Source organism: Microtus ochrogaster, unplaced genomic scaffold, assembly GCF_000317375.1.
Source record: "Microtus ochrogaster isolate Prairie Vole_2 unplaced genomic scaffold, MicOch1.0 UNK25, whole genome shotgun sequence".
Taxonomy (NCBI): Eukaryota; Metazoa; Chordata; class Mammalia; order Rodentia; family Cricetidae; genus Microtus; species Microtus ochrogaster.
In genome coordinates this window covers 280,614-302,873 of record NW_004949123.1, presented here as the reverse complement: position 1 = coordinate 302,873, position 22,260 = coordinate 280,614, and the positions used below count along the sequence as shown (strand labels likewise).

Below are 22,260 nucleotides of genomic sequence, written 5' to 3'. Positions count from 1 at the left end.
ATCACAAAGTGGGCTCCACTGACCTCTTAGAGGGAGGGCGACTCTCGTCCCTACTGTGGTGATAGCACCACAGGTGTATACACTCACCAGGAAGCACCAGGCTGCATGCTTTACATCTGGCATGCATCCTGTTACGTCGCTGAATCCCTAAGGATAAAAGGAAAGTGAACAAACACGTGCATGTTTTGCCGCTGGTCTTGAAGACCTGAGTAAGGACCAAAGGAAGTGACATGAGGTGCTTTGCAGGCTGCGTGGGCTGCACGTGTGCCCTTGCGTGGAACTCATAGTGCCCAGCTCCAAAGCAGCTCACAGTGTAAGGGCTCAGCAGAGACTTCTTAAATTTTTTTTATTTTGAAAATTTCACATGCAAGTATGATCCTTACATTACTTTTATTCCTCCTCCTCCCCCCCCATGTTCCCATTCTCTCTCAAGTTCATGACCTCTTCTGTAATCATTATTATATAAATATAATCTATATAATCTACAAAGTCTTTTTAGTGTTTAGGGCACATGTGTTTAGGGCTGTTCACTTGATCCTGAATATTCTATGAAGGAGCTTAGCCCTGAAGAAAACTGATTCTCCCTCTCCCGGAAGCTGGTGCTTTACTGCCTATTGCTCTTTATCAAGGGGTGGGGCCTTTTGAAAATTTCCCCACCCACGATGGCATGTCGACTGGTGTGGTCTGCATGCATGCAGATCTCATTTAGGCTGTCATATTGTTGGAATGCTATAAACTTTGTTGGGTCTAGAAGACACCGTCTTGATAGTTGGCTTGGATCAGCAAATATTTAATACAAGAGGGGATGCCGGGACCTGGGGCTGACTGTGGTTTCTGGACCCCTGGAGGAGTGGGCAGTGAGGACGTCACCCTAGCTCAGGAATGTCTGAAATATTAAAGCAGCCTCTGGTCACAGCAAGCTGGCCCTCCTCTGCCTCATGGTGTGGGAAAATCCATTCCTCTGGAGATAATTCACTTTATTTCAATGGTCATTCATAGGAACTGAGATTGGTTTTGGTTCTTTCTCTGGATTCACAGCCTGAGGGGGGTCATTCTCTGGGTGGGGAAAAGGTCCCCAGGAAGGGCAGAGCTGAGGATATTTGGAGAAGTTTCCACTGTTATGCTTGTTGGTGTGAGATTCCCCATGACGTCTAACAAACAGTAGTCTTGGCTCCTATTCCCTGGGCCCTCCAAGGCCTTGGCAGAACTGCTCTGACTCCAAGCAGAGCTTTTCCTTCTGGTTGAAGGGATCGTAATGTCTGACTCCTCTCAGTCTGTGTGCTTGCACGGAACAGTGCTGACCACGTTCAGTGTGCAGATGGATCTCCTTCCCTGCGGCGGCGGCAGGGCACGTTTACTGTGCTTCCTCCTTCTGGGCCACCACGGGTGCAGACCGCTCTTCTAACCTTGCCTGAAGGGAAAGTTTTCCTCGAGGGGACAGGTGGAGACACTTCTGTCTTCCTGAGCACTCTCGAGAAGTTTGGCTCTACTTTCCAGGGCACAGTACTGTGGGTTCATGTTTTCTTTCCAGAGGGTGGTCTTCTTTGTATCCCACAGCTTTTAGCACTCATTCGAGCCCACTCGCTGTCCTAGGGCATCTCGATGCAACATCTCACTGCTCCTTCCCCGAGTCAGACAGACTTGCTGTACGGCCCCAGGTACATCTACTTCCTGAAAAGTCTGTCTGATCTATTTCCACTGCTTTTATGCAGACCATAGTGTTCCCAGCTACTCCTGTACTCTATAACACTTCTGGAGTTGTGGTCCAGGCATAGATGTTGACGAGTCTTTGTGGTGTGATGGTCTCTGTCATGACCAAACCTGGAACTTCCTGCATGTGCCACCACAGGCTTCTAGAACAGTCACGCAGATGTCTGTGGCTGGTGCTGGGGCTGCAGGTCTAACTTGGCAAGGTCACTGAGCTGTATTAAGCAGATGGGGTCTGGAGCCCATTCCTTGGCCTTTCCACACGGGTTGTCTTTGGTTGCCTAGTAACGCAACACCTCCTCCACAGTCAGGTAAGGCAGCAGCTGGTCAGGGAGTCTGACAATGCCTGCAAGAAGTCATCCGCAAGGACAGCTGCGTGTACTGTGCCCCAGGACCCCAGGCCCCAGAGAGAGGCAGCACACAGATGTCTGTCACTGGCAAGGTCAGATGTTTCATGGCTGTGGGTGGAGGGGACCAGGGAGTCCCCAGGCAGGACTATCTTGGAGTGGGTTTTCATTATCTTGGGGAGTTTTAAGTGGAGGGTTGCTTAAAAGGGAGGTAGAAGACTGACTGAGGTGCTGCTTCTACTGGACAGGAGAGGGCGCTGTTGTCTTGCTGGAAGCAATTCCTGACCTCTGTGATCTTCATCGTTAATCTTCTCTTTCACCTTCGGCAGCCATCTAGGTGCGGGTCTTGCTGATCCTCTCCAGGCTGGCTCTGCAGATTGTCCCTTTCTTTTCTGGAGACAAACACTATCATACTGGGTGACTGTGAGCTCAGGCTCAAGGGAGCTCTCATTTGCAGTGTGACTCTTGCTCCTGCATTGTCCTCTTGCTGCCTGTTGCCTTGGGTTCCGCAGACCTAAGGCGACTTTCTTGCTCCCCGTCTCAGGAGTCGGTGGAGAGGCAGTTGTGTTACACAGACACAAATCACACACTGTGTGTGTATTGGGAGCACAAATCACAGAGCATCTGTGTGTGTCAGCTGGTCAGAGGTCGGGGTCAGGGTGAGATTGATCCTTTCTCCTTTCCCTCTCTGCACCATGTTCTACATTTACTGGTGCAGTAGCAGAGCCCTTCCTGAGGCTGCCTGTGATAAATGTGACCACCAGGGAGGAGGAGGCCACAGACGCAGACTCCTGTGACCCGATCTCTATTCCCCTGTGCTATGATGAGACTATCTTCACCTGTCCTGCCACAGTGGACGAGGCGATTGCTCTGGGTGCCTGCACTCAGACTGACAAATCATATCAAGTCCATACATGGTTGGACCCCGGCTGTGTCTGCTGTCATAGGCAGGGATCCTAATCTTCATTTAGCACAGGGAGACACTGAGGTACAGTGTGTGACTAGTCCATGCTAGGAAGCTGTGACTCACACCTGGGTGTTTTAATTCCAAACTCAACACTCTTCCTATGATTCTCTAGTTCCACAATAGTGGACCCACAGACAAGGGTGAGGCTCACGAGGGTTCATTCACTCTGCCTGGGAACTCACACACACACACACACACACACACACACACACACACACACACACAAAGAGAGAGAGAGAGAACATGCAACACATGTATGCATAGAACTGCTTATGCCACACATGTGCCTTCTTGTGCACGTACTCATAGACATAAATACACCACATATATAGTTACCAAGACATCTGAGAAAATCTGCAGATACACATGGGCAGACTCTCATACCACCCACACTGCACAGATGTTTCTATTCCAGGGATGCCTGACCCCTTTCTCCAGTCTAATCATTTTGCCTCTTGGGAGAGGAGCATGTTGTGTCGCTTGGAGCAATTGAAAAAGACAAGGAGGATCGGAGGGGGCTCAGATGGCTGGTCACATGGCTCTCTGCCTTGTGAGAGTGGCGATGGGCACAGCGTGGGCAGCATGTCTCTCTCCCTGTGAGGACTGCTCAAGGACAAAGCTATCTTTCTAAAGGGATGGGGAGATGCAGGCAAGAGCTCTTTCATTTAAACCCTGTGCAGCAGCAGCAAGGCTGAAAAGAATGAGCCCAGGATAATCATGCCAGCAGCAATATGAGCCTTTCAGTTTAGTACTGGTAACTGTAGGGACTGGAATCTCCTGGTCTTGGGGAAGATAACTTTGCTCTGAGAGTCAGCTAGAGGTGGGGAAGGTCTCCTGGACCCTTTTCTCTGGACTCCTGGTTTTGTGTATTAAGAGACATATTGCCTCCCTGTTTGCTTGGGAGAGAAGGGTGCATCTACCTCTAAGGTGACAGGTGCAGTTTCAAGATGCCAGGGGAAACACAGGGAGGCCTTAAGCTTGAGATACTGCAGATCTTCTTGCAGCTTTGCTGGTGCTAGAAGCTGGGGGGCTGGCTCATTAGCCTGCATCTTCACTGAGGCAGTTTCTGTTTAACTCAGTGACCAAAATAACTGCGGGCTGTCTGTCTGTCTGTTGAGTTCGCGTGTCGGCTACACCTCAACAAGCTCATGGGAAGGGGTGAAGCCAGAAGGTGCCCTGCAGAGAACTGAGGCAGAGCCCAGCACTGTCTACACACTAACACCTCTTGACTTCAAACAGGTCCCTGTTCAGACTCTGTATCCAGTTGTTTGTCCTCTCAGGGGTTTAGATAAGCCACAAGAAACCTTCCTGCTGCTCACCCCTACTTAGCTGCCTCAGGTAGGACAGGACAGGTAAGTAAGGCGGGGGTGATGTTCCTGTAAAACTTCCCTTGCCTACCTCCTCCCCCACCAAATGTGAAGCTGTTTCTAGCTATTCCCAAGGAATGCAAGAAAGAATATTTCTAGGAGAAATTATAACATTGGGGATATGTCTATTCAACTCTCTACTCCTGCCTCCCTTGTCATGAGCCGGTGATTTCACAAAGCCATTTTTGTCCATTGGAAAGGGAGCATGTCCATGGACTCCAGGGATACGAGCCCCGGTTTGGTCTCTGCCTCTCGTTAGCTGTGCAACACCAGGGAAGTCACCTGAGCTCTCTGCATTTTTTCTTTGCTGTTAATAAACACCTGCCTGCCCACTTGGGACCCCTTGATCTGTGTTGACAGACAGACAAAGTAGACTTGTCATCTTGGCCAGATTTGTCCAGGTATGAAGTGTCTGGAGGAATTAAGACGCAAGAAGCCAGCTACTTCTCCACCCTTCAACTCTGGTGTCCCATGCAGGTTTGTACAAATTCACAACTTCTAAAAAAGTTTTTATAAATTTTTTATATTCTTGTTTTCATTTTGAACTACACAGCAAGCAGACCTGATATGGGAAGACTGTTATTGTCCTCATTTATAGATGAGGGCGCTATTCTCTAATATACTACCCATCTAGAGTGGCTAGGGTAGTAGGGGGTGTGGCAGGGACCAAACTGTCCTGTGTTTGCATCTGAGCCTAGCACTTGCCAGTGCAGCTAGGAAGCCTACACCAAGGTTAGGGTGGGTCCTTTCATCTTTCCAGATCTGGCAGCATGTTGCAATTCATCATGAGTAAATTAACCTAGCACCACCCCATACCCCTTCCTTCCTTCATTGCCCTATGAGGCAGTTTGTTTAGCATTGTGGTCACACGCATGGATGCTGAAGTCAGCCAGCAGCTCTAGTTCTGTGAACAGCTGGTCCTGTGGCCTTGTGCAGGCTGCTTCATCTCTGAACTTCTTCCTCTCTGTGATGGGGAGGCTACTAACGTGAATTATTAGAACAGCTCTGGTGTAGGAGGTCCTTCTGTTTATGTGTTGCTTTCATTAGTTGAATAAAGAAACTGCCTTTGCCTTTTGATAGGGCAGAACTTTGGTAGGCATGGAGAAGACAGAACTGAATGCTGGGAAGAAGGGCAGAGAGGGAGACACCATGGATCTCCTGCCTGAGATGGACGCTGGTTAGAATCTTACCAGTAAGCCACAGTCATGTACACAACTCTGGACACATGACAGGTATTATGTAAAAGTTGGCTGTAGTATTCATTGGAGGCGGGGCCTTGCTGCCTTGGACTACTTATTTATAGAATCCTTATTATCATTGTTATTATTATTATTATCATCATCATCATCATCACCATCATCATCATTTGATACAGGGTCTGGCCATGTAGCCTGGGTTGAACTTAAACTTGAAATCCTCCTGCTTCTGTGTCCTGAGTTATGAGGTCACAAGTGTGCTCCCATTTCCCAGTTGTTGGCTTGGTTTTGGGAGTACTCCTAGAGCTGTCCCTTGCTCCTGTGATGGCCTGAGCTCACTGTGTCTTTCCCTTCTCCTAAGGTATGCCCTAGTCTACTACTCCGGTACAGGCTTCTTCTCACCCGCCATCTCACTCCGCCATTTTCAAAGTCTTTTATACCTGCCCTCATGATGCCTCCTGTATGATCCTCCATGCTCCCTTTCTTACCATGACCTGTTCAGACATTACTTTTCGTTTAGAGGTCTGCTGTGGGCTCCTCAAGCCTTTCTGCCCCTCCTATGAACTACCAGGGCACTCCTCCTCACAGCTGGCATGGATCCTGGCATCCCAGGTAGGGCTCTGCAGGGGACCCATCTGCAGGGGTCTCCCGTGCTGTGGTGGGACCTGGAGTCAGTTCTAGCTGTTGTGGACACATGCGACATCTATCAAGGGGCAGAGGGGAGGAATGAACTTGGCTCTTGCTCCACTGGGCAACAGCCAGTCTTCTCACATGATCCTTTGCTTCTCTTTCCCTGCATAGGTGACCCAGGACCAGGCCAGCAAGACCTGTGTCCTCATGTTGACACTGGATGCAACATGCCAAATGCTGCCATCTCCTTTTTTTGTAAGAACTTCCAAGCTTCCCTACAGCTGTGTTTCAAAACTATTTCGCCTCCCTCTTCCTTCTTCCTTCCCCCACCCTCCTCTTCCTCCTCCTCCTCCTCCTCCTCCTCCTCCTTCTTTTAAGACAGGCTTTCTCTATGTAGTCCAGTCTGGCCTGGAACTCATGATGTCCTTGCCTCAACTCTCTTGTGTTGGAATTACAGGTGTATGCCAATATAGCTGGCTGTTCTCAAGATTTCTTAAGCTGTGTGACCTTGGGATAGTTACTTCCTCTCTTTTCTTTTAAATCTCCTAATCAGTAAAGCAGGCACAGTAACAATGTTTGCAGAGAGATTTGGGAGACGGATTCATATCCTTGTATCACCCCAGGCCCTAGAACAAGATGTCATCTCAAACACAGAAGAAACGCTGAAAGAAAATACTTGTTGAACAATTCATTGCTTGGGACACAAAGCCACCATTTAGAGAACAAAGCTTCTATAGTAGAATTGTAGGACCTCTGCCTATGGCAGTGGGGTGTACGGAGGGAGTCGTCAGCATGTGTCTGGCAGAACACACTGGAGTTAGTGTCTTCTTGGATAAAGTTCTCCCTCTAGCTCCTAGGTCTGCTCTTCTGTTGTCTTGCATGTGAAGCACCGAATAGGGAGCTTATGGAGGGTTTTCTTGGGGGGGGGGCTCCTTAAGCCCCAATAGGACTCAAGAATTTCTGAAGCAAAATTGCACAGTGGGTGAGGATGTGGTGAACAGCTATGCTTTCTTCTCACAGAAAGCCAGAGCCCAGGCTGAAGCTAGTGTTCTTGGAATGCCTCGAGCTAAACAGCTGGGAAAGCGGACCAGAAGAAGAACTCAGCTTCCTAAGAGCATGCTGGGAAGTGAGCCAGCCTGGCTGGCTGACACTTGTTGCCATGCATGCAATTGAATTTTCCCAGAATGCCTCAAGACCTGTAGGAGAATGCCACTTGGAGCCTGGTATGGGAGTCAAGATTCAACTGAAAAGACTGAAGAGTGGGCCAAGGGAAAAGAGCATGGGGCAGCACTTACCAGCAGGAGTGATGGAGGGGAAGGTGTGTCTCGGTCTGTGTGAGCCTCTGCAGCTCTGGAGGGGTCAGCTGTCCATAGCGGGAGGGATGTGCTGGTCCCAGGGTCCACAGGAGGACTGGCAGGAAGGATCTGGATCAGCAGACGCCTGGGATTCAGAAATTCTATCCCTTGGGTGAAACACGATCTCTCTGGCCCTCTCTCTGTGTGGAAGAAGATCAAGAGAGAATATCCAGCTCTGCTGGGCAGGCAGGGTGCAGTCTGCAGGGGCAGGGCACAGGGTGAACTGGGGTAAGGGCAACCAGCAGCTTCGTTACGGAAGGCACACACATCACCTATTTACCCCAAAGCTGAATTAGTCATTAATTTGGGATATTTCCTAAAGCTGGTGATAACAAGCAGGTGATGGAGTTAGGCAGTGGTACTGGGTCTCTCCAAGTGAATGCTAGCTGCCAGAAGACCTTGCTATGAGAGGGTTTAGGGAGTAAACCTAAGTTGTTATTGTTGCTGTTGTTGTGTGTGTTTGTATGATATGTGAACGTGTGTCTGTGTTTGTGAGTCAGAAGTTGGTTCTGTCCTTCTGCTGTGGGATCCTTGGACTGAGCTCAAGGCTTACATGAGGCAAGCGATTGTGGGGGTGCTTTGAGATGAGCAGACGTAAAAATCGTCTTTCTTCAGTCAGTAGGATAAAGTCCTTTACAGTGTATCAGGAAGGCTCGGCTGTCAGTTCTTGACTTTGATCTCCAGAATGGCATCCATGCCCAGATGGTGACAGAGAAAAGGCCTTGTCTAGTTTGCTGGACACTAAGGGCCTAAGAGGGATGTAAACACTGGGTCTAGAAACAGACAGACCAGCTGCTGTTGGTGGCACTTAGGGTCATCACCAAGTTGAGAACACAGCCTGCACACTCCCCTCCTGCCTCTGACCCAGGCCTCCTGCCATACTTTGCATGTAATGTAATTTGGTGTCAAGTGTCCCTCCTTCTCTCGGTCCTAGTCAGGCTATGGCATGGCTCACCAGTGATACCGGGGTTCCTCTTTTCCTGTGGGAGTCTGGGCTCCATCTGGATGGGATTCATCTGCTCTTATCTGGAAAATTCATTCAGATTTTAGTCTACCAGGGGTGGTGAAGGGCTGGAGACTGTGGCAACTTATTAATTGGCTACATTTTCATTTATTCAAACTGGCCGTGTTGGCTAAAGTTCTCCAGAGGAAGAGAACAAACTGAATGTAAATGTAGGTCTAAGAGGGGGGCCTTATTAACTTTAAGAGGGACTTTGTTAGATTGGCTTGCACAAATCAGAGGTTGAATGGTCCCACCATGGCTGACTACAGACTGGAGATCTGGGGAGAGCAGTAGCTGCTCCAAGAATCTAGAAGCCTCAGGACAGGAGAGACCAATGATGCAGTCCCAGTCCCAGACTGAGGGCTTAGAAATCCCCCAGAGCATCACCAGGGCAACCCTCTCTTCAAAAACTGAAGAATGTGGAGCTTGATGACCACAGGTGACATCAGCAAATGACACACCCACTCAAGAAGGGTCAAGTGGGCATGTGCTAGTGAGCTCCCCTTTCTGCCTCCAGTCTACTAGACAGTGCCACCTGCTTTTGGAGCAGGGCTTTGCGTCTGAGTTCACCGACCAGTATGCCCACTGTTTTTGGAAGCCTTCTCATAGACGTACCTGGAAGTGTGCTTCTCCAGTTTTCTTAGGCATCTTTCAGTCCAGGTGATAACTAAGATAAACCATCACATTAATTACTGGGTGCCAATACTGGGCTGGATGTTTGAGTGAGAAGGAGCACAAACCTGAAGTCCTTTCAAGGTGCTGATGGTCCAGAGGGCATCCCAACAGAAACATCAGTTTTCTACTGAAGAGATGGGTACCATGTCACCGATGACCTCAAAGGGACCTGCTCACCCTAGCCAAGCACCATTGGAATAACAGCTGAATAAAAGGAGAGAATAGAGACCCATGAGGAGCAGACTTTCTATGGGGGGAGAAACCCTCACCTTTCTCATTTCTTATGTCTTCTCTACTCTCTACTTTTTTTTTTAAATCTTGTTAAAAGAATCAATTGAAAAGAAAAACCATGAAAATATTTGAATTGCATGCGCAAACACATTCCCAGGGAAAATCCATAGGAGACAGCCTGGAGCTGATCACAGCCCTTGCGGAACACGATCCCCAGCTGTTAATATTTCAAGCACTTACAATCAGCAGATACAGAGTCTAATGCTCTGCCTGTGTCTGTTCATTGAGTCCCACGGTAAAAGGAGCACTTTCTAGTATTATTCCAGTTTTACACATGGGGAAACTGAGTCACCAGACAAGTTCAGTTGCTCAAGGTTTGGAGACGGCAGAGCTGCATTGGGAATACAGGCTTGAGGACACCAGCTCTGTGATCATGGTCGGAAATGGTGAACTGCAGCAAGGGCAGCAGGTGGTTGTGGGGCAGAGATGGGGAGCTAAGTTTGCCTGAGGGAGGCGGTGAGAGATCCTTTGCAAGTGTGTATTTGAGTTGGGGTAAAAGTGATCCAGTCGGAGGAAAGGGTGCAGGAAGGAAGGTGTTGCGGAGAGCAGAGAGTTTGAGGGAGATGCAGTTAAAGCCCAGAAGAGCATTCATTCTGACCCAAGTGTGGAGCAGAGGAAGGGAGGTGTGTATTCTGGAGTGCTGGTGTGAATGAGAATGACCCCCATAGGCTCATAGGTTTGAATACGTGGCCCTCAGCTGGTGGAAATGTTTGGGAAGGATTAGGAGGCGTGGCTTTGTTGGAGGAGGTGTGTCACAGTGGGTGGGCTTTGAGATTTTTTTTTGATTTAATAAAGTTTTATTTTTCCAAATGTATAGCTGATTGAACCTGTTCATGCATCTTCACCAGCAGCTGGGGCATCTCCACCCTTTGTGTTTCTGGTGTAAATTACTTAGGCTCTGTGCTTTGAAACCAGCTTGATAAGTCCTTTACTAAGGAGCTCCTGAAGAGCTGCCCTGGCCAAGGAACTGTGAATCTTCAGTCTCTCGGAGACCATGGCTGGAGTAATAAGTTTATAGTTGGGCACTTCCTTACAGAGTTTGTCATATGTAGCCTTGTCAAACAGGACTAGATTGTTGAGCTTGTCCCGAACTTTGCCTTTGGACCACTTCTTCTTTTTGCCACCGAACTTATTTACTGGGTCTTTGTCTTTTTTGGCCTACTTTCCGGCATCTTTCTTCTTCTTGTCATCCTTGGGCGGCATGATAAAGTTCAGAGAGTGGCGACGACCACTGTAGCCTCCCTAAGATGTCGGGGAAAAAAGGAAGCCCGGCTCGCCAACAGCGCCAGAAACCTCAGCCTCCTGGGCTTTGAGATTTTAAGACTCCCACCATCCCCAGTATTTTTCCACCCTCTACCCCCTTTTCTCTCTGCCTCTTTCTTGTGGATTGAGGTGTAGGCTCTCAACTGTTCCTGCAGCTATGCCTTTGCTCTGCCATCATGGACTTCAACACTGTAAAACTGTAAGCCTTATTAAGTGCTTTCTTTTGTAAGTTGCCTTGGTCATGCTGTTTTGCCACAGCCACAGAAAACTAAGACAGGTGGATGGCATCTACGCAGGCTACCACATACTCAAGACTGATGGCTTGGCCTTTCTACCAACTAGAATGACTGCCGGCAACTACATAACTTGACTGAACTTGAGTCTGGAAGACCAGGGAGGAAGGAGTTGAGATCCAAGAGGCAGGGCATTCACACCTGGGAAGGGTGTGTCCTTGTCGGTGTCATTGCCATCATCAGCATCATCTCATCCAGAGGAAGCTTTTTGCAATGTTCAATATTTATGATAGGTGAACAAAGGATAGAATCCTGAGTCCTGCCTGCTTGGCCTCCTGGTTCCCTATTCCTTGGTGTTTGGCCCGCTTCTTAGAACATAGTCTTCCCAGTGACAACATCATGGCTGTTTCCAGTGTTGCCTGGGGGAGAGGTCTGATCTTCTTGATCACACTGCCCCTCCCCATCTGGATATATCTTCTGTTGTCTTTTCTGCAGTAAGCAGACAAGTGACGTGGTCCCATTTTGTGCTTTCCTGAGAACCTGATCTCCTTGCTCTCCACACTGACCTCTGGATCTTTTACCATCCTCAGCCCTGGAGCAGGGCCAGAGGCCCAGTGCCTCTGTCTGACCAATTGGACACTGAGCCATGAAAAATGAACTCCCATATCAGATCCTGAGACCTCTCGGGATTCCATCTAGGCTTGGCCTTCTGATCCAAACTCTAGTTCTCCAGTTTCTGGGGTAAAGGGAAGAGCAGTGCCCTTGAGAAGCCCCCATTACCCCAACTATTATGTTCTTGAATTAGACTTGGATAGGAAAGGGAGAGGAGGCCTGAGGGGAGGGGAGAGTGAGTCCAAAGGTGGAAGCCAGCAGGAAATTGTTTTCTGCAAGGTCAGGGAAAAACTACCAGATCTGGATGTCAGGGTCACATTTCCATCTCTTCTGTTCAGGACCAGTATAGACGGGCTCCAATCTCTCTGCATCTGAAGGCATTTGCACACCAAGTAGGTTCTTTGCATGTAGACATATGTGTGCTAAGCCCCTCCTGTATGTCCTGGCACTGTGCTCAGTGCTGGCTGGCATGGAGGGAACAGAGGGAAGCAAAAAGCAAAAAGAGATAGGTCCGTGCCTGGGATTTAAATGCAGAAATAATATGAACAATTGCTACTGAGTCACAGAGGAGGAAGCTAAGCACAGGAGGGGTGGGAAGATTTCATTTCTCAGGAGCAGCTGATGTTGCGCCCAAGGATAGATGGGATCTCTCAGAGCAGAGAAGGAGCTTGTGTGCAGAGCAGAAGAAGGCAGATTGAGAAGGGTGTTCTGGGCATGTGTGGAGGAGGGAAGGATGCACTTGAGCCTCACTTCTCTGAAGAGATCCAAGCTCGGGAATCTTCAGCTTGCCTATGTACTCCAGTATCACAGACTCGGGAGCCCTGGACTTAGATAAGGCCCCAGTTAGAATTCTAATGGTGTGGTCTTGGTGCTTGTCTTAGCTGTTCTGAGTCTCAAGCCTCCAATGCTGAAGGGAATTTGCTCTCTTGCTGGGTGTTTTTTTATGACTTGAGACTGAAAAAAGTAATGAGGTCACACAGGTAGTTATCCATGAGCTCTGTTTCTGCTTCTGCCATGAATCACAGAATCTGAGACTCGGAATTCAGGATGGTCTTCTTCATCCCTTTTTCAGTGTGGAAGCTCCTCTGCAATCTCATGGCTGGGTGCTGTCCCTGTGTAACAAACACAGCAATCTGGGCCACAGTCAGGAGCCCGGTAACCTCTATGACAGCCATCACTACATTCACCCTATGCTAAAGAGGGGATGGGAAGGCAAAGAGTTGAGAACAGCGGCCACTGGCTATTGATACAGGGTAGGAAGGACCTTATGAATCATTGGTACAATTTCTGATTTGTACAGACACAGGGGGCTGTGACTCGCCCTAACTCACCCCGTGAGTTTCAGGCAGTGCTCTTCATTTCCATTTCCCAGAAGACTTTGGCTTAGCTGCCTGCAGTCTAGTGACCAGCTCAGGGCAACTGACCAGTCTTTGCAAGCTCTACCTCAGGATGTGGAGGCTGCATCCCTGGATACATTGTGTGCCCCTCTTATCACTAATACTGCCATACAACCAGGCAGTGTGGACTGGGCCAGGCAATGCAGAGTGTTGTGTCTGGGATGTGGTCCCTGCATAGTCAAAGAGCCTGGGCCAGAGGGACAGAGTACAGTAGGTTGGTGGGACAAAATGTCAGAGTAGCTGGCAGAAATTTTAGAAAGGAGATTATGTTGAGGAACCTTAAAGTTGTTACTTTAACTAAGAATTTAGTATTGGGGGGTAGCTGGGCACAAGTAGCTCTCTTCACCATTCAGGTCCCCAAAGATGCTGGTGTGTATACATCAGTACAGAAGGGCCACTTGGGAATATCTCTGTGATATCACTCATATTTCATCTAAGGGAAGGACAAGATAGAGCCTTGTGCCGGAGGACCTGACCCCTGCAAGGTCCCCAGATGTAGGCTCAAACCCTAGGGACAGAGAAAGGCTAGTATGGCCTGAAAGAGGCTGTTGGCTGTGTAAGGTGGTCCAGCTCTGTGGAGAAATGTCTCCAGACCCTAGGGACCATGCAGACTGTGGTATCCTGCCTACCTCCATCTTGTCCAGTCAGGCTCTACCAGGTGGACACTCAGTGGTACTGGCTTAGAGGTAAGACCTTGGAATATCGGAGGCTATTTTGGGTCAGTTTTACTATCCAACATGAAGTGTGGCCTCCAGAAATCCTGTTAGCCTTTGTGTGTCTCAGTTTTCCACCTGCACACTGTGGATAATACCCCTGTTCGGCTTTTCCTACACTTTTTTTTTTGTTCATTTGGTTGGGGCTTTTTTTTTTTTGGCTTAAAATGAAACCTATGAGACACAGTACCAAAGTGACTGACTGTCTCATCTTGTCATGAGATCCATCATCTGCAAGTCCCCCACAGCAAGAGGTTGTCCTTTGCCTCCATTTGTGTCCCCTATGTGTTTAGGATAGGGCTGTGTCCCACTGTGCAGACCAAGAGAGAGGACGGGCCACAGCTGAGGCCAGCCTGTGGGGCTCTGGCAGTCAGCAAGGTTGCCGAGGAGGGAACAGCCTGGTGATGGATGACGCTGCCAGCTTTTGCCCATCTGGCAGCCTGAGCAATCTGCATAAAAACAAAGACAGCTCCGGTGACATGAAATATTGATGCCCTGAGACTGTGCAGAGTGGTGTCTTAGACTCACCGCGAAGGCCCGGCTCCTGACTGCAGGATAATGGCACCTCCTGTCTCTTTAGGTTGGTTCCAATGGGCTGCAGGGAGGGAGAGCCGCTATGGTGGAGAGGGCCATCTGGGAGTCTTGATAGACAAACATTAGTTTTGAGTTTCAGGTATTACTGACTTTAATCAAACTGAATTGGAAAAAATAACCCATCATGGATCAGGTTTGGATAGCTCAGTTTCTAGTCCAGTGGTTCCTGCATATCACGATAATTGTATTACAATTCATAACAGCAGCAAAATTACAGTTTTGAAGAAGCATTGAAACAATTTTTATGATTAGGGGTCGCCACAACATGAGGAGCTGTATTAAGGGTTGCAGCATTAGGAAGGTTGAAACCCACTAGAATCTCTTCTGATGGAGGCAGATGGGGGCTGCGTCTCATCAGGCCTAATTTAGGGGCCTCTCTGACCCTCACAAGAAGCTCCTTGTCTAAATGACAACCTTGGGAGAATAGCAGGGTAGGGAGCTGGGGACCCGGCTCTGGCAGAGATGTAGCATGGGGAAGGGTGTGGCCATGGAAATGCATTGTCACTAGAATGCTGGAGAGGGGCTTACTCATGGAAAATATCCATTTAGCCCTGAATTCTTTTTGGGCGGCTCCTGTCTCCACTCATTCACAGATTTTTCCAAGTGGCGAGTAAGGGTGGAAGCCAGATCTCTGGAGCCCAAGTGGGAAAGGAGAAGTACTTTAGACACTGGAAAATAGTGGGCTCTCTCATCGGGCAAGGCCAGGACCTTTTTTTCTCTGGCTTCCCCCAGGAGGGGTTGCAATCTCCAACCTGAACTCTCTTCTCGGCTCTGTCCCTGCAGGCATCCATTCTGGTCCAGACCCCTTTGTCTCCATCTGCCAAAAGCGCGTGAACATTCAACACGGGCCAGATTCCTACTGCCAGAGCAGGCTGGTCCTAATAGGTCTCTCAGTATGAGCAGCTCCAGGCCCCCAGCCAAGGCTTAGTCATCCTTGCTTCCTCAGTCCTGGCACAAGGGAGGCACCTGAAAAGGTTGCCTGAAGAAGAGGGTGGCAGGGAGCCCAGGACTGACCAACAGGACGAAGGGAACACCCAAGGCAGCTAGCAAACACAGGTAACTCCTGTTGCGGAGGTTCAGTGGGAAAGGGGTCTCCTCTGAATCTAACAGCATCCTTCTTGGGGCTTAGCAAGAATTAACTGGTTTCCTCTCTGTCTAGGAGTCTCACCTTGCCAACGGAGCTACAGCACACAAGTCATCTGGGTGTTTTGCTTATTAGTTTTTATTATCCTCCTTTCTAAAGAGAGAGGCACACTAAAAACATGGCAACAAACAGAAAAATTCAAAGAAAACAGCTGTGACATTTGGAGCGAGTTGAGTCACACTCGAATTTTATTAGTGTAGATAAAGCTGCCTTGGCTGGGTTGGAGTGAGAGGGGTCTGCCTCTTTATCCCGTGAGTAAAGAAGGTCAACTGTGCCCCGCCCAAGCCTACCCCTTGATCTGGCATTTCCCAAGCAGCAGGTGGCTCTCAGTGAACACAGGCTTAAGGTTCGCCTGTTCTGAGACATCTCTGTTAGGCCGTTGTGAACAGTGTGAAGAACCCAGATGCCTTTGGATCATTTTCCTTCCTTGCTCTTAGTGGTCTAGTGCTTTATCAGGGTGGGGATGCATTTCTTAGCAAATTGGAGGGTACGTGGGCAGGACTTGGGGAGAGGACAGTTAGCTCCATTACTCTCCTTGATAGGAAAGATTCCTAGCTCACAGTGTTTTTGAGGCCACAGATTTATCACTCAGTCTTCATACACACACCATCCAGAGTGGCTGCTGCAGTATGCAAATCTGATCTGTCACTCTCCTTCTCAAAATTCTTCAATGACAGCCATCTGTTATAGGGCAAAACTGTTGTTCCTGAGTCTTGGCTCTCTCTTCTTTAGTCTCACAGTTCTTAGCTAGGCATGACACTGCAAGAACTAAGACCACATTCCTTGGCCTCCCTTAGAGTTTTGGTCAGCTAACTGCCAGTGGACCCTTAGTGAAAGGAGCAGGCCCTGCTAACACTAATTGACCCATAGGTGCACGAGCAATTAAAAATGACTGGCTCAAAGCCCGCTGAGTCTGGGGAGTGGACTATCTAGTGTTTTGTGATCTCACGATACATATTCCACAGAGTAAGAAAGTAATAGTCAAGATACTTGACTAAGAGAAAGGGAAAGCCAACAAGACTAGAAAGACTCAGTGTCAATGAACATATGAAGGAATGGCACAAGGTAACACATGCACGCACACACACATACACACACACACACACACACACACACACACACACACACACACACACACCCTTCTCCCAAGGATACAGAAGCTGCAGAGGATGGTTGCACAGCTGTGTTGTTTGGACATGACAGGCCCACTGCACACATGAACTCCCAGAGGAACTTCCCCATGGAAGATCTGACTGTTCTAGGTCAAGGGAATCAAAACTGAAGCACAGATGGGAGAGAGGTTCGAAGTCCCTCTCTTAGCACAGCAACTATTGGCAGCTGATGGCTGAAGGAGGGTCAGTTTTCCCAGGGATGCATCTGTGGGTAGGTTGCCCATGCTCCAGAGGATGGTCCAAGACCAGCACATATGCAGGCAACAGCAACCAAGCTCAGTGGTTAAAAAGAGGGTATGTGAAGTCGGGAGGGAGATGTGGTGATGAGGTCTCGGAGGAGTTCGAGGAGAAGCACTAGGGGTGGATTAATCAAAGCACATAGCATACATGTACAAAATTCTCCAAGATTGAATAAAAACTTATATAAAAGGAAGACAAATTAGAGATCAACAGTGGTAGAGAGGAGGAGAATCAGGTCTGAGTGTCTGAGGCCACCTAAGATCCCCTGGATGGAGCTAAGGAGCTTGAGAGGAGCTGATCCATCAATGGTATGAGTCTTAATGATGCAGGTGGCCATTTGAACCCAGTAACATAACGAAATATTTTAATTTCAATACCTTGAGTGAGTTCTCAATGTTTCTATCATATAGATGAAGGTTCTGTGTTCAGGTTGAATGAACTTGGGAACCACTGGACAGTCCCAGTTCTTGTGAGTTAACTGATATTCTGATCTCACTCATTGTTATTCATGTGAGGCTGGTGTACATCACATGCACAAAATGACCAAGTGTGACTGAGGATCCCAACAGAATTTATCTGGCTTATGGCCAGCTTGTCAAAATAAAAGGTCCTTTGGGTGTTCTGCCAGATGGTGTTGCATAGCCTCTGGATGAATATCCAGCATTCTGTGTATTCTTATGGCTACTGATGTTACTCAAATGTACAGACACCTCAAGTGAGACTAAAGGGTGTGTATTCTTGGTTGTGGGCAAAGACACTGGACTTGACTTTCAGCTTCTGTGACCTGCTACCTACAGCAGCTTCTCCAGCCCCTGGAAGTCAGTTTGTCAGCCCTGGCATATTTTTTCTACTTCATCCTTCTCTCCTGTTTTTTCTTTTTGCTTTACAGCTAGGAGTATTGGGGCCCAGAGAGTTAATATAAGTTGTCTAAATCCAAATAGTTCCTGAACCTTCTACATAGGAGATTCCCTTACGGATGAGCCACCGATTTGTTTGCACCATGGTGCAGCTGATGACTCAGGCAGGCTGGCCACATGCCCCTCTGAGGGCAGGAGCCATGCCTAGGCTTAACACCAAGAACCTGCTGTGCACGCATCTGTCCAGGGTGTCAGTAAGTGCTGCGGACTAGTTGAAGTTTGGGGATGAGGTATGGTCCCTACAGTTTCTCTGACCTGGGTTTGGCTGTTTGGGGCTTCCCTTCCATCATCCACTCTCCCACACTGAGCTCTTGGCAAGAGCCATCCACTTATTTTTGCTTCATTACCTGCACCACTTTCACCTGCTCCCACTCCCGGAAAGGCAACGAGAGAAGCTCTCTTAATCGGGGAGCCATGGGAATGGCTTCCCTTTCTGTTTCCTACTTCCCCCTTCCTCCTGATATGTTCAACTGTGGCACTGATGTTGGATGATCCCTGAAAGCTGAGGGAAAGCTTAGACAGTAAGGCAGGGGAAAGGCCATTTGTGGGACTCTGGGCTCAGTGCGGTGCTGGCACCCAGTGAGGAACTGGGAGTTAGAGGGCCCTGGCTCTGGGGTGCTTAGCAGGACATTTTCTTTTCTTTCTAGGCCCTAGATCTTCATCTATAAAACAAAAATGTTGAGATTCTTAATGGCCTCTAGCACTAAAATTCTGTGGTTTCATTTTTGAACTCATCAAAACTGTCTTGGGCATAAAAGCCAAGAAACTGGACATCTCACCCTGCGCATGTGGGGCTCTGTCCTTGGTGCTGAGATTGTGGGCATTGCGTCATTGGCCACGGGATGACCTGGGGCTTGGGGTACACACACACACACACACACACACACACACACACACACACACACACACACACACAATAGACTGCCACTGAAAATTTTAGCAGTTCTTAGAGTTATTTCTTAAAATCTTGCTTTAACCAGCAGGCCATAGGCTTTGGGCTTGAAGGACTTTAACAGAGCTATTTAGTGTTAAAGAATTTGATTTGAACTCTGTTTGTGAACTGTTTGGCACAGTGCCTCCCAGGACCACTTTGGAATTTGATGGCATGATAGTAGATTCCAGCAGTTTAGGATATTGCTCAAAATTTAAGCATGTATCACAGGCCTTCCATAAGTCATTGCAATTCTCCTGAAATCATAATTTTTGTTATGTGTATATAACACACCCCAGGCTATAGTTTGGCTATGACAGTGCTTTAAAAGTCTGATGTCTACCTCTGGGGTTTAGATTTAGGACTTTGAAAATATAACTCTGGTGTCGGTAGAGTCTGTTTGGTGTTTCTTGTGTTGATATTGTAAATCCCAATGAATGAGAAATTATCAGATTTTTTAAATAGAAAAAATTGCTCAGAGGCTATGCCTAGGCTATGTTGTGAGCTCATATTTTGAGGACAAGGTGACAGAAGATAAAGCATCTCAGCAGGGGGCCCTGCCGACCGTCAGCGGACAAGAGTTACAAGGGGAAAATGTAACACAGAATGTCCTCTACCCTAAGGTATTTAGTGGGGCAGCTGCTTTGACACCGTGTTGAGACAGTAGTGGTGACAGAATGGGGATTGTCACATGAATCACTCTGCTGATACTGAACATGAAAGGAGGTCAGTGGTGGCCTAAGAGACACCCACTGGTGGGTTTGCAAGGTTCCTACAGTTGTGGTGAATGGTCTACTTTGGGATGTCCCTCCCATCAATCAAAGGCTCACTGAAGTCTTTGATTCCCTGCCTTCCCCCTTCCTGTAGGATGGAGCTTCATCACTCCCCTAATCAGAGAACTCAAGTCAAGGTTCATCCTGGGAATTCAATCCAGGAGGTGTTCACCGAGCCTCTAGTGTGTACTTGCCACTAGGTTTGTGCTTGAGGTCGGTGGATTTGAAGACTAGTTGGGAGCCAGCCAGAGGCTCCAGGAGGAAAATAGTGGGAGAAGGATGGGAGGAACAATAGTTTGGAAACTTTGGGAAGAGAGGTGATGGTACAGAACTATGATTGGGGACTCTAGAGTTGGCCCGTCTAGGCTCAAGGTCCGTCTTAGATCTTAAGAGTTATGTGAATGACTTCTTAGCTAGTCTAAACCCATCAGTAAAAAGATAGGAAATGATACTCTGACTTCCCAAGATTGTTGGTGGGATTAAATAAGATAATTTATGCAAAGAGTTTAATTGATATTTGTGAGTGGCCTTTTTGTTACTGACATATGATCTCTATACCTTGTGGGTTGCTCTACAATGACCACCACCTCTAAGATCCACATGTTCGACGCCCCCCGCATCTCTTTCCTTGGAGTATGAAGTCCTTCAGTTTGGTCTTGACAGTTTCTTATCTCCATCAAGGATCCATTAGAAATCTTGTCACCTTACCATCTGATTGACAGGTTTGACTGGTGCTGTAAGAGTCTTTGTTTCTGTACCTGGAGGGCTGCCTCTGTGTAATCCACCTCACTACAGTCCTCAAGGGTGCCTTCCAGCCTCTGTGTAGCTAAACACAATGCCTTACACCTTTGCCAGGTACTGTTTCTACATGCCTCAGGATGAGAGACAAAGGGGCCAGCTGGTTATACAACATAGCTCCTAAGTGGTCTCTTTAATTATTTTTTGTCCTAATCAGATATGGCTTTTCATCCTTCCATCAAACAAGACATTCTAATTATGTGATTATAGTTGATCTTTTAAAATCAAGACAGCAGTTAAAATCATTTCTCTCTCCTCATTGTCTCAGAATGTTCTGTCATTCAGCTGGGTGAAGAGGGTGGCTGCTGGGTGCAGCACTGTGTCTTGTCCCCTTCCCCTTTGTCCTTTATGCATAGGAAATGTCTATCTTTCCCTGGCAAGGTCCTTCTCCCCACTTCCCCCCAGTCTTTTATCTCTATGCATGTACCTGGGCTACAGGCTTCATTTGTTTTCTTCTGCTTTGAAGCAGAATTAATCTGGAGGAATCTATCAGATTTTCAGACCTAAAAGCCAGCTACCTTCTGTAGCATCCTTCACTCTTATAGACCCAGGCTGCATGGATGCAGCCAATAACAATGATTGGAATCTTTAGCAAATCAGCTACAGATGTAGCTGTGTTCACAGTGCTGGCGACTCCTGCTTAGTTTCCCTCTCTAGTTGTTTCCAGTTCTCAGAGTTGCATGTGATAGCGTGATATATGGTCTCCCTGAGTGTCTCACCCAGTTCCAATGCTTCTATAGCATCCTGGTCACCCTAGACCTTCTACCAGCCTGGAGTTCTCTCCTGAGCTCCAAGCTTGTGCTCTTATCTACCTATGCCATGTCTCTACTCTGATGCCAAGCAGGCATTTTAAGCCCAGCTTGTCTAAAATGCATCTTTGGACATTCCAATAGAACCAAATTCTCTGGGCATCTTCCCAGTCTCAGTGGCAGTGCCATTTTAAAGTTGTCTAGATTAACACCTCTGAGGGGGCCCTCAGCCCCTCATTTTCTCTTCGCATCTGCTCTACAGAAATATTGCTCTACCTAAAACACACGCCCAGGGTATGACTAAGTGTGTCCCATGCATTCTCCTGCTGTGCTTCAGACTATTGCACCACACTGAGCTGTTCTAGTAGCTTCCCGACGGATCTCACTCATGTCTCCTCCCACTTCAAGTCCTTCAATATCCCCCATGATAGTTGGTATCCAGTCAAATGCCTTTCGACAGCCATGAAACTTTGTTTGCCTTTCCTAGTATAATCTTCTGTTGTAGTCATAAGCCACTCTGACCAAAAGTAGCCTGGGGAGGCTTCTTTTACAGTCTATCATTGAGGGAAGCCAAGGCAGGAGCTGAAGACAGAGGCTTGAAGCCGAGACTGTGGAGGAAGACTGTTTCCTGGCTGCTCCTTGGAGCACACTCAGCAGCTTCTCTTATGTGGTTCAGGCCCACCTGTCTGGGCATGGTACTGTCCGCAGTGGGCTGGGCCCTCCCAGATGAATTAGTACTCAGGAAAATCCTTCACAGACATACTCACAGGCCAGTGATAGAGGCAATTATTCAAGTGAGGTGTGTCAAGTTGATGTCCAAGATTAGCCACCATATTCCCAGACTCCATTATGCATCTTCTCTGGTTTTGTGCCACTTGCTTATTCTTATCACATTGGTCTCCTTGCTGATCCCTAAATATCCCCAAAGCCTGTGCATTTGCTGACCCCTCTGCTTGGAATACTTGATGTGTCTGATGCCTGCTCAGCCACTTCCATCAAGCCTTCTCTGCTTACTCATTCAGAGATACAGCCCTCATCCCTCTTCTCTCTATTTGCCTTCTTTGTGCTTACCATTTACACAATTATCTTAGGTCGTTTTCTTAGTGAGACCAGGACACAGAATAGTCATTTGTTGATTGAATTGCTCTGAGGTTGCCATTTAGTCATTTCATCCCACCATGCTTCA

The 22,260-nt window shown here is 48.0% G+C and overlaps 1 pseudogene; it reads right to left on the bottom strand.

Annotated features, from left to right (window-relative positions):
* Positions 1–10,358: 10,358 nt before the first annotated feature.
* On the bottom strand, positions 10,359–10,741 carry LOC102000117 (annotated as a pseudogene).
* Between the last annotated feature and the right edge of the window lie 11,519 nt (positions 10,742–22,260).